Genomic DNA, 10973 nt, shown 5'->3' with positions numbered 1-10973 from the left:
ATTCTCTAGCAATGTCTTATTCTATTATTATTATTATTGTTATCATTATTGAGATGGAGTCTTGCTCTGTTGCCCAGGCTGGAGTGCAGTAGCACAATCTCAGCTCACTGCAACTTCCACCTCCTGGGTTGAAGCGATTCTCCTGCCTCAGCCTCCTGTGTTACATTTCTCTCTTCAGACTGATCCTGACCCTTTCAAATCCTACATCTAAACCTAAAAACTTTGCCTTTATAAAAATTGCCTTTATTACAATTATAAAACTGCTCTATGTATTTCACACAACAATCCAGACCTAGACAATGGCAGACAATGACAAACTGGTGGTTACTCTTTCTATCTAAAAGTAGCTTGTTCACTTTGCATTCTAACTCACGAATCAGTTGTGCATCATCTGAAAATTATTGTTTTAAATTGGTTACTTTTTTTTTTTTCCTTATCTCCCAGGCTGGAGTACAGTGGCATGATCTTGGCTCATCATAAACTCAACCTTCTGGGCTCAAGCAATCCTTCCACCTCAGCCTTCTGAGTTGTCAAGACTACAGGTGCACACCACCATGCCTGGCTAGTTTTTATTTTTATTTTTTGTATTTTTTGTAGAGACAAAGTTTCACCATATTTCCTTGGCTGGACTCAAACTTCTGGGGTCAAGTGATCCACCTACCTCGGCCTCCCAAAATGCTGGGATTACAGGTGTGAGCCACTGTGCCCAGCCTTAAATTGCTTACTTTTGAGTAAAATTAATGCCCCCACAATATATGCCATGCTCATTTAGTGCCACCCATTTCCCAGTTTGGGAGGTCATGGCACTTAGTTTAGTCCTCAATGGTAATAACATTTTATTACAAGTTTAGACTTTTAAGAGGTACTTATAATCTTATAAAGATTGGAGAATGCATCATTCCTTATCAGAAGCATTAAACCATGAGAAATTGTGATTTTTTGAAGTGATAGAGGTCTGTACTGGTGTGGTGGCAAAAGGAATAGCAGTTAAACAAGCACTCAATTACTTATTTTCAAGGTACAAAGTAATTTTTTTTAAATTAACTTTATTAAGGCATAATTTACATTTAGAAAAGTGTACTAGTTTTAATTGTGTAGTTTGACTAGCTTTGACAAAAGTATACATCATGTAATCCCTGCCCCAAGATCAGGTTTGCTTCTCTGTGAGGTTAGTCTCCTATCCAGCCCTGATCCCAGGCAACCACAAGTCTACTTTCTGCCATTACATAGTAATTTTCCTTTTTCCAACTTTACATAAACAAAATCACATAGTCTATACTCTTGTGTTCAAGCTGTATACGCTTCATGTATATGCTCTTTTGTGTGTCGGTCATTCGTATCTGTTATTACTGAGTAGTATTTTATTGGATGGATATTTATTGTACAGACTGACCCTGACGTACGATCGTTTTGAGGTAGGAGGTGGGACTTGACTCCAGAGAGGGGGCTTGGACATTGGACCAAATTCAGGGCTAGCTAAAACAGGGATGGGGCAGAAGCAGCTTTTTCCACAGGACACAGCCACTACTGTGCCATGTCAGTTTACCATTACCATGGCAGCACCCAGGACTTACTGTTCCTTTCCACAGCAATAACCTGATGACCCAAAAGTTACCCCCATCTCCCTAGCAATTTCTGCATAAGCCACCCCTAAATCTACATGTAATTAAAGTGGGTAGAAATATGACTGCAAAACCTCCTGAGCTGCTACTCTCTGCCTATGGGGTAGTCCTGCTCTGCAGGAGCAATTACCAAGCTGTAACACCGCAGGAGCTGTAAAGCTGCCTCTTCAACAAAGCTGTTGTCTTCCACCTTACCACCAACCTGCCCTTGAATTCTTTCCTGGATGAAGCAAAGAACCTTTATGGGCTAAGCCCTACTTTGGGGCTCACCTGCCCTGAATCAGTTTGACTTATGAGTTTTCATCTTTACGATGGTGTGAAAGTGATATGCATTTAGTAGAAACTGTACTTTGAGTTTTTAAATTTGATCTTTTCCTCGGCTGGTTATATGAAGTATGATACTGTCTCATGGTGCTGGGCAGTGGCAGTGAGCCACAGCTCCAGTTAACCACTAGACCATGAGGGTAAACAACCAATACTCTACAGTGTACAGTGTTGCCAGATGATATTGCCCAATTAAAGCCTAATGTAAATGTTCAGAGCACATTTAAGGTAAGCTATAATGTTCAGCAGATTAGGTGTATTAAATATATTTTAGACTTAAGATATTTTTAATTTACAATGGGTTTATTGGTACATATTCCATCTTAAGTCAAGGAGTATCTGTAATCTGTTTCTACATTTATGTTTTGGTGGGTATTTAGGTTATTTTCAGCTTTTAGCTACTATAAATTAAACTGTTTAAACATTTTTAATGACAAATGAAGACTAATAATATTGAGCATCTTTTTATGTGATAGTTGGCAATTCGTATATACTCTTTTGTGAAGAATCTGTTGAAATCTTTTGTTCATTTTTAAAAACTAGATTTTATCTTCTTCTTATTGGTTGTAAAATTTCTTTGCAAATTCTGGATAGCAGTAATTTCTCAGGTTCAATATAAAATATAGGTTCAAATATTTTGTCAGAATGTTTTCTTCCACTTATAGGTTTTGCTTTTTTTTTTTCTTTTTCTTATTTTGTTTTTGTTTTTGTTTGAGACAGGGTCCCGCTCTGCTGCTCAGGCTGGAGTTCAGTGACATGATTGACCTTGACCTCCTGGGCTCAAGCAATCCTCCCACCTTAGTCTTTAAAAAGTAGCTGGAATTATAGACATGCACTGCCATACCCAGCCAATTAAAAATTTTTTTTTTTTTTTAATAGAGATGGCCTGTCACCCAAGCTGGGCTAAAACTATTATGCACAAGCAGCCCTTCTGCCTCAGCCTGCTAAAGTGCTGGGATTATAGATATAAATCACCATGCTTTGCCACTTTTTTTTTTAATGGTATAATTGAAAAGCATAAGTTTAGTCAGGTGCAGTGGCTTTCACCTGTAATCCCAGCGCTTTGGGAGGCTGAGGCAGGCAGATCACGAGGTCAGGAGATCGAGACCATCCTGGCCAACATGGTGAAACCCTGTCTATGCTAAAATACAAAAAATTAGCCAGCGTGGTGATGTGTGCCTGTTGTCCCAGCTACTTGGGAGTCTGAGGCAGGGGAATCGCTTGAACCTGGAGTTGGAGATTGCAGTGAGCTGAGATTGCACCACTGCACTCCAGCCTGGCAACAGAGTGAGACTCCGTCTCAGAAAAAAAAAAAAGCATATGTTTTACATTTGGATGAAGTACATTTATTATCTTTTTCTTTTATGGTCTTGGTTTTTGCATCCTAAAAATCTGGAATACTACAAGGCTAAAAAAGTGTTTTCTCTTATGTTTTCTTCTAGACATTTTATCATTTTGACTTCTGTGTTTAGGTATGCAACCTATTAAGATAATTTCATTGTGTGATGTGAAGTAAAGGCAGATGCCCATTTTTTAAAATATAGATAGACAGCGCCATTTGTTGAAAAGACTATCCCTTTCTCACTGAAGTACCATGGTACACCTGTCATATGCTAATCATATGTGTGGATCTTTTTCTATCCTGTTGATTCTTACATGAATACCCACTGCCTTGATTACTGTATTTTTGTTTCAAAATTACCATGACTATTTTAGGTCCTGTGCATTTTCATCATACATTTTGAACCAGCTTGTTAATTTTTACTACGTCCAACTTAGATTTTGATTGATTGAGATCTCTATAGATCAATTTAGGGAGAATTAATCGCTTTACAATATTGAGTCTTCTAAACCTTGAATCTAGGAAGTCTTTCCACTTTCTTAGATTATCTTTGGTTTATCTCCACAAAATTTGAGAGAATTTTCAGTTTATAAATCTTACACACAACTTATTATATTTATCCCTATATGTTTTATGTTTTGAAGCTACTCTGCAATTGATTTTGGCTTAGTGATCTTACATTCTGCAAACTGGCTACATTTACTTATTAGTTCTATGATCTCTTTTGTAGATTTCATATGGCATTGATTCACATGATCATGTCATCTATGAATAAAAACTGTTTTACTTCTTGCCTTTCCAATTTACATGATTTAAAAAATATTTCTCTTGCTTTATTACACTGGCCAGGACCTCCGGTGTAATGCTAAGTAAAAGTCATGGAACTGGACATCCTTACTTCTTCCTGATAGGAGGAAATTATTTAATCTTTCACCATTATGTTATTACCTATGAGTTTTATAGATAATCTTTTATCAGATTGAAGAAGTTTCCTTTTATAACTAGTGTGCTGATCATTTCTGTCATACATGGCTATTGCAGTTTAAATTTTTTTCACACCTCTTTCCGTACCTGTTGAGGTAGTCACAGAGTTTTCAGATTCATCTATTAATATAGTGAATTACATTCATATATTTTTAAATATTAAACAAACCTTACATTCCTGGGATAAATTCCACATAGTAATGATGTATTATTGTATCAATCAGGTTTTGATCAGAAGAAAAGAACCAGTATACTCAATATAGACTACAGAGTTTATTATAAGGATTTGACTTGATGTAATTGAGGGAGCTGGCAAGACATTTTATGTACTACTATCACTTCTGCCTTTGGTGCTGGGACTGGCTTAAGTGTTGGAGAGCCTGAAAGAAGAGATTCAGTGTGACCTGGAAGAGTTGTGGGCTTGGCGGCTGCCCCAGGAGTTGCACATGCTGGCCAACGATTCAAAGAACCTGAAGGAAGAGATCTGGCGGGAGCTGGAGAAGCTGCAAGCTCAGCTGCTGCTTCTGGAGCTGTACACTCTGGCACTGGATTTAGAAAAGCTGAAGGAGGTGATCCAGTGGGAGTAAAGCAACTGAAAGCCCAGCTACTGTGCAGTGCCAACAAGGTAAGCCAGCAGATCAGCAACAATGTGTGTGCATTGTAACAGCACCAGGTGCCCACATCAACCTTCCATGCATAAAAGCAATATGGTTGCTTTCAGCTTTCATATCTTATGCAAAATGTGTCTTCAGGCCAATGCTAACTTAAAATTATGGCTGTATAAGAATTCTGGGAAATGCAGTTTCAGCCTAGCTAGGTTTATGCAATACCGATCAACCATAGTTATCCTTTTTACATGTCATTTTATTTGATTGAATCCTTTTTCTGTTTTTTGAGACAGGGTCTCATTCTGTCGCCCAGGCTGGAGTGCAGTGGCATGATCACAGTTCGCTGCAGACTTGATCTCCCAGGTGCAATTGATACTCCTGCCTCAGCCTCCCGAGTAGCTGGGTCTCTAGGCATGTGCCACCATGCCTGGCTACTTTTTGTATTTTTAGTAGAAATGGGATTTCACTGTGTTGCCCAGGCTGATCTTGAACTCCTGAGCTCAAGCAATCTGGCCACTTGGCTTCTCAAAGTGCTGGGATTACAGGCATGAGCCACTGTACCCAGCCAATACTATTTTGTTAAGAATTTTTGTGTCTATATTTATGAGAGACTTGACCTGTAGCTTCTTTTTTTTTGATTTGGTTTTCATATTAGACTAATACTGTCTTATGAAATAATTTAGAAGGAATCTCTTTTTATTTTTTGAATAGTTTATTGATTTAGTTTATTGATTAGTTTATTGATTGATTGATTTAGTTCATCACTGGTTTATCTTGTTGCTCATATTGTTCTACCCTGTCCCTTTGACATACTTTCATCATTGAGGTGCTTGGTTTGCTTATTTGTTTTGAATACCTCTTTACTTTCTGACATGACAAGAGGCTCCAGGCTCACCTTTTATATTTCTTGCTCCAGTCCTAAAACCATCCATTTCTCCAAAGTGCCTTGGTTCTTTTTATTGGAGAGTGATATTAGAAACCAAGATCTGGGTGCTAGGTATGCTTGTTGCTACTAGAGTGTCCCTGTTTCTAGACCCTCTCAGCTGACAGAGGAAGAAAACATGTGTGCATATACTAACTCATGTACAAATATATTTATCTATAAATATTTCTATGTGTAGATATTTGTATGTATGTTAAGTGTGAGTTCATGCTGTTGTTGCTAACTCTAATCCATTAGTATTAATGGATCCATGGATCCTTCTAGCCTCCTTTACCTGCTTTTTTTAGACTTCCACCCCAAGAGTGAGAAATTCGAATTCTACCATTAACCATCTATTTACTAGTATTCAATTCCATTATTCAGAAGTGTCAGAATTATTAATTCATATTTCTGTCAGGTACAACTTTATCAGCTAGAGTACAGTGCTTATATACAGTTTTGGGTTTTTTTTTTTTTTTTTGGCTTTAAAGACTGCTCCTTGATTTAGTAAGGCCATATTAAAAACAACCAAACAAAAACTCAACTCATTTCTAAAGTTACTTAGGTTAGCATTTTTTCTTCTAGCCCCTTCAGTGAGATTTTTTAATACATTTGTAATATAACCAGATTGTTTTGTCACATTTAACATTCTCTCCTGGTATTCTCTCAGTCTCCTAAATGACTTTTTCTCCCCAAGTTTGTATATGTTATACTAACATACATTCTTTGGGCTGTAAAATTCAATAAGTTTTGACAAATGCATAATATCATGTATCCGCAATTATAGGATCATACAGAATAGTTTCACCACTCTAAAAAATATCCCCTGTGCTTCATCTATTTGACTTCTGCTCCTCTACTGCTAAACTTCTAGCAAACACTGATCTTTTCATTTTTTTCCTTGATTCAGAGTCTTGCTCTGTTGCCAGGCTAGAGTGCAGTGGTGCCATCTCAGCTCATTGCGACCTCCACCTCCCAGGTTTAAGTGATCCTCCCATCTCAGCCTTGGACTGTAGGCACATGCTACCATGCCAGCTAATTTTCGTTTTTGTTTTCTTTTGAAGAGATCAGGTTTTGCCATGTTGCTCAGGCTGGAGGCACTGATCTTTTAATCGTCTCTATAGCTTTATCTTTTTTATAATGTCACATAATTGAAATTATAGTTTTTAGCCTTTTGAGATTAGCTTCTTTAAGAAATGCGCATCTATGATTCATGTGTGTCTTTTTATAACTTCCTAGCTTTATAGTAAGTTTTGAAATCAGGTAGTGTAAGTCTGTCAACTTTATTCTTCTTCCTCGGGCTATATTTACATCTTGCGCCTTTTCTTGTAGATGTTACAGTGATTTTATTGATTTCTAAAAAATATCTCACTGGGATTTTGATTGGCATTGGACCCACAGGTCAATTTGGGCAGAATTGATATCTTAACAATATTAAATCTACCCATTTATGAATCACAGAATTGTCCCCTCATTTATTTAGATCTTCTTTGAGCTCTTTAATCAAAATTTGTTGTTTTCTGCTTATAGATTTTGTACAGATTTTATTAAATATATATCTATATATTTAATTGTTGGTACTATTATAAATGATATTATTAACAAATCTCAAATTTCAAGTGTTAATTACTGGCATAGATCTTCATTTTTAATAGATGTTTTTTATATATATAGAACTCTAGGTTGACTTTTTTTTTTTTTCAGAGTATGGCTGCATAGTTTGAGACAAGAGGCTCACTTTCATTCTTATTTTAGTTGTTTGGGTAATGTGCTTATTTCCTATGTCAATATTTTCTCTTTACCACAAATTTTTGCTTATGATTTGTTTTGGCATGGTTTCTTTGTGTCTGTCCTGCTTGGGGCTTATTGAGCTTCCTGGATTAGTGCTCTGTAGTTTTTATCAAGCCTGGAATGTTTTGACCATTATTCTCTTTCCTATTTTTTTTCCTCTCCATCCTTCCTTTTTGGGACTCTAATTATTCATACGTTAATTCATCTTGTCCTATAGTCACTGAAACTCTGTTTATTTTTTCATAATTTTTCTTTTCTTCTGTGCTTTAGTTTTAATAAATATGTCTACTGATATATTTACAAGTTTACAAATCTTCTGCAGATTTTTTTTTTTTTTTTTTTTGAGACAGAGTCTTGCTCTGTTGCCCAGGCTGGAGGCAGTGGCGCAGTGGTGCAATCTCAGCTCACTCCAACCTCCTCTGCCTCCCAGGCTCAAGCAATTCTGCCACCTCAGCCTCACAAGTAGGTGGGACCACGGGCAAGTGCCACCATACCCAGCCAATTTTTGTATTTTTAGTAGAGACGGGGTTTTACTATGTTGGCCAGGCTTGTCTCAAACTCCTGACCTCAAATGATCTACCTGCCTCGGCCTCCCAAAGTGCTGGGATTACAGGCATGAGCCACTGCTCCTGGTCTTATTCTGTAGAATTAAGTCCCATATAGTAAATTTCTCATTTGGGAGACTGTGTTTTTTATCTCTAAAAGCTCAGTTTGGTTCGTTTATATATCCCTTATTTCTCTCTTTATTATATTTATGTTCTGTTTTAAATCCTTGAGCATATTCACAATCTCTGTTTAAAGTCCTTGTCTGCCTGTTCCATCACCTCTGTCATTTCTGAGTTTTCTATTATGTGATTTTTTTTCTGATTATGAATAACATTTTCATGCTTATTTGCATGTCTAGTAATTTTTGTTGGCTGCAAGTGATTTTGCATTGTACACTGTTAAGTGCTAGATTTTATTTTATTTATTTAAAGTATTAGACTCTGGGCAGGAAGTTAAATGAACTAAAAATCAGTTTGATTATTTCAAAAATTATTTTTTAGGCTTTTTAAAGCATGTCAGTAAACTTTTTCTATAAAGAGCCAGATGTAAATGTTAAGTTTTCTAGGTAACACCTAATCTTTATTGTATAACTTCCCTCTCCTCCTTTTTATTTTATTATTATTTTTTTTACTACCTTGTAAAAGTGTGAAGCTCATTCTTATCTGGTGGGTCATACAAAAACAGGTCATCGACCGGATTTGGCCCATGTGCCATACTTTGGGGATCCCAGATCCAGAGCTTCCTTTATTCTAAGGCCAGTTTAGCATCACTATGAAAGTGTAACTACTTGGGGCCTTCAGTGAAGGTATCTTTCAGCCCCTCAACTCTTGAGTTGTTTTCCTGACCTCTTGAACTTGTACCTTATTCATATATAGTTTGGTACTCAACAACAGATTCATGGGATCTGCGTCAATATTTCTGGAGCCCCTTCCCCACACAACTCTCTTCTTTCTAGCCGCCTCGATCTTCCCAAACTCTGATCTGTGTCTACTCAACTCAGTGAGAGTACCATGCATTTTGGGGGATCTCCTCACTGCACTGCAATCTGGAAAGCACTCTGAGACAGAAAAATATGGCAGTTACATGGCTCACTTCATTTACTTCCCTTCTGTAATGGATCCTATCCAAAAACCACTGCCTCATATAGTTATTCTGCCTCTCAGTTTTTAGTTATTTCAGTAGGAGGGTGTGTTTGATTTCAGGTACTCCAATGTCATGAAATGGAACTTCTTCCCAACAATATTTTAAAATATGTCTATTTTTTTAAACAATTACATTTGGAAAGAACTATAAATGGTGATTATTGTTGTTTAAAAGTCTGCCCGATTTTTCCTTTCTTCTCTGGTTTTCCTAGGTTACTGTAACAGCTAGATTATAAACATCTTTGAATTCAGTGATCATATATTTGTTATCTTGACAAGGTCCTTGCTATCTCCTCTAAGGTAAGTCTAGACTTATTTTATTTTATTAAAATGTTTTTAAATTTTATATTTTTGGGGGGGGGTAAAACATGCACACAGGCTCTACTACCACAAATCATGCAGTGGAGTTTCCACATTTGGGGAAATTGCAGGGGTCAGCACACCTGGAGAGCAGTGGATGAGCTTAGCCCTGGAAAAGCCACCTTTGGAATCATGGTATGTACCCTGACGGGTAAGTATTAGATTTCATTTATTTATTTGTTTATGTTTATGTTTATTTTTTAGAGACAGGGTCTTGCTCTGTCACCCAGACTGGAGTGTAGTGGCATGATCATAGCTCACTGCAGCCTTGACATCCTATGCTCAAGTGATCTTACCGATTCACCCGCCTGATTAGCTACAGGTATGTGCTACCACATTCAGCTAATTTTTAAACTTTTTTAGTAGAGATCAGATCTCAGTACATGGCCCAGGCTGGTCTTCAACTCCTGGGCTCTAGAGATCCTCCCAACCTCAGCCTCCCAAAGTGCTGGTGTAAACCCCTGTGCCCAGCCCCTAGACTTTTATTTTTGTCTTCTTTAAGCAGCTCTAGAATTAAGAACATAAAGACTTTTATTTTTAATGTATAGTTTTTTGTTCATATGTTGAGATGCCAAAGCACCAAACACCTGAACTTTGAAAAGAATAGGTGAGATACTATGGAAATAATATTTATAATAAAATGAAATGTAACATTTATGGAACTAGACAGTACACTAAGCATGTTTTATATCTTATCTCATTTAATCCTCACAACACTGCTTTGAAATATTTTATTTCTCACTACATAGATACAGGGATTATGAAATCATTCCATTAATTCTCTCCTAAACACTCTGAGTTTGGTAGCTCTCTTGTTTTTCCAACTTACTATTTCGTTAACCAAGGCACCAGAAGTCCAACATAGGTTACCCATTGTCCTTTTGCAGACAGTATAACTTGATGAGTAATTGCAGAAGCTAAATTCTAGTTCCATCATTTACTATATACATGACCTTGGTAACTTATCCTCCTAGTACCCCAATTTCTGAAGCAAATTAAAAGTAAAAATGGAAATGTTCTTCTCAGTGCTTATGTGGTCAGGCTAGGAAATTTATTTTCTCACCTGGAAAGATCAGTTCCAATGATAGGAATGGAATCTCTGAGAGGATGTAGAATTATGTAAAACTCTGGAAAGATCTGAAAACATTCTGGGAAACCAGCCTGCTTGCCTAATGACTTATCCTCTTGGGCATCTGGCCTCCTGGTCTCAATGGCTTTCCAATTGTAAACAAAACAAATTTAGTAAACTCTACCTAATGCCCGTCGATTATTTCTCAAAAACCGCCTCCCAATTCAGCCCAACTGCCATTCTTGGGGGAGCTGTGCTGTGGA

General features: G+C 37.1%; 1 non-coding gene across 1 annotated transcript; it reads right to left on the bottom strand.

Annotated features, from left to right (window-relative positions):
- Nucleotides 1-9643: 9643 nt before the first annotated feature.
- LOC116559106 lies at nt 9644-9800 on the bottom strand. Its single transcript, XR_004272306.1, has one exon. It is a non-coding gene; the product is annotated as a U1 spliceosomal RNA (small nuclear RNA).
- Between the last annotated feature and the right edge of the window lie 1173 nt (nt 9801-10973).

Source organism: Sapajus apella, unplaced genomic scaffold (assembly GCF_009761245.1).
Source record: "Sapajus apella isolate SASKATOON/1434 unplaced genomic scaffold, GSC_monkey_1.0 scaffold22, whole genome shotgun sequence".
NCBI lineage: Eukaryota > Metazoa > Chordata > Mammalia > Primates > Cebidae > Sapajus > Sapajus apella.
The sequence above is the reverse complement of the archived record's forward strand: the minus strand, read 5'-3'. Positions and strand labels throughout refer to the sequence as shown.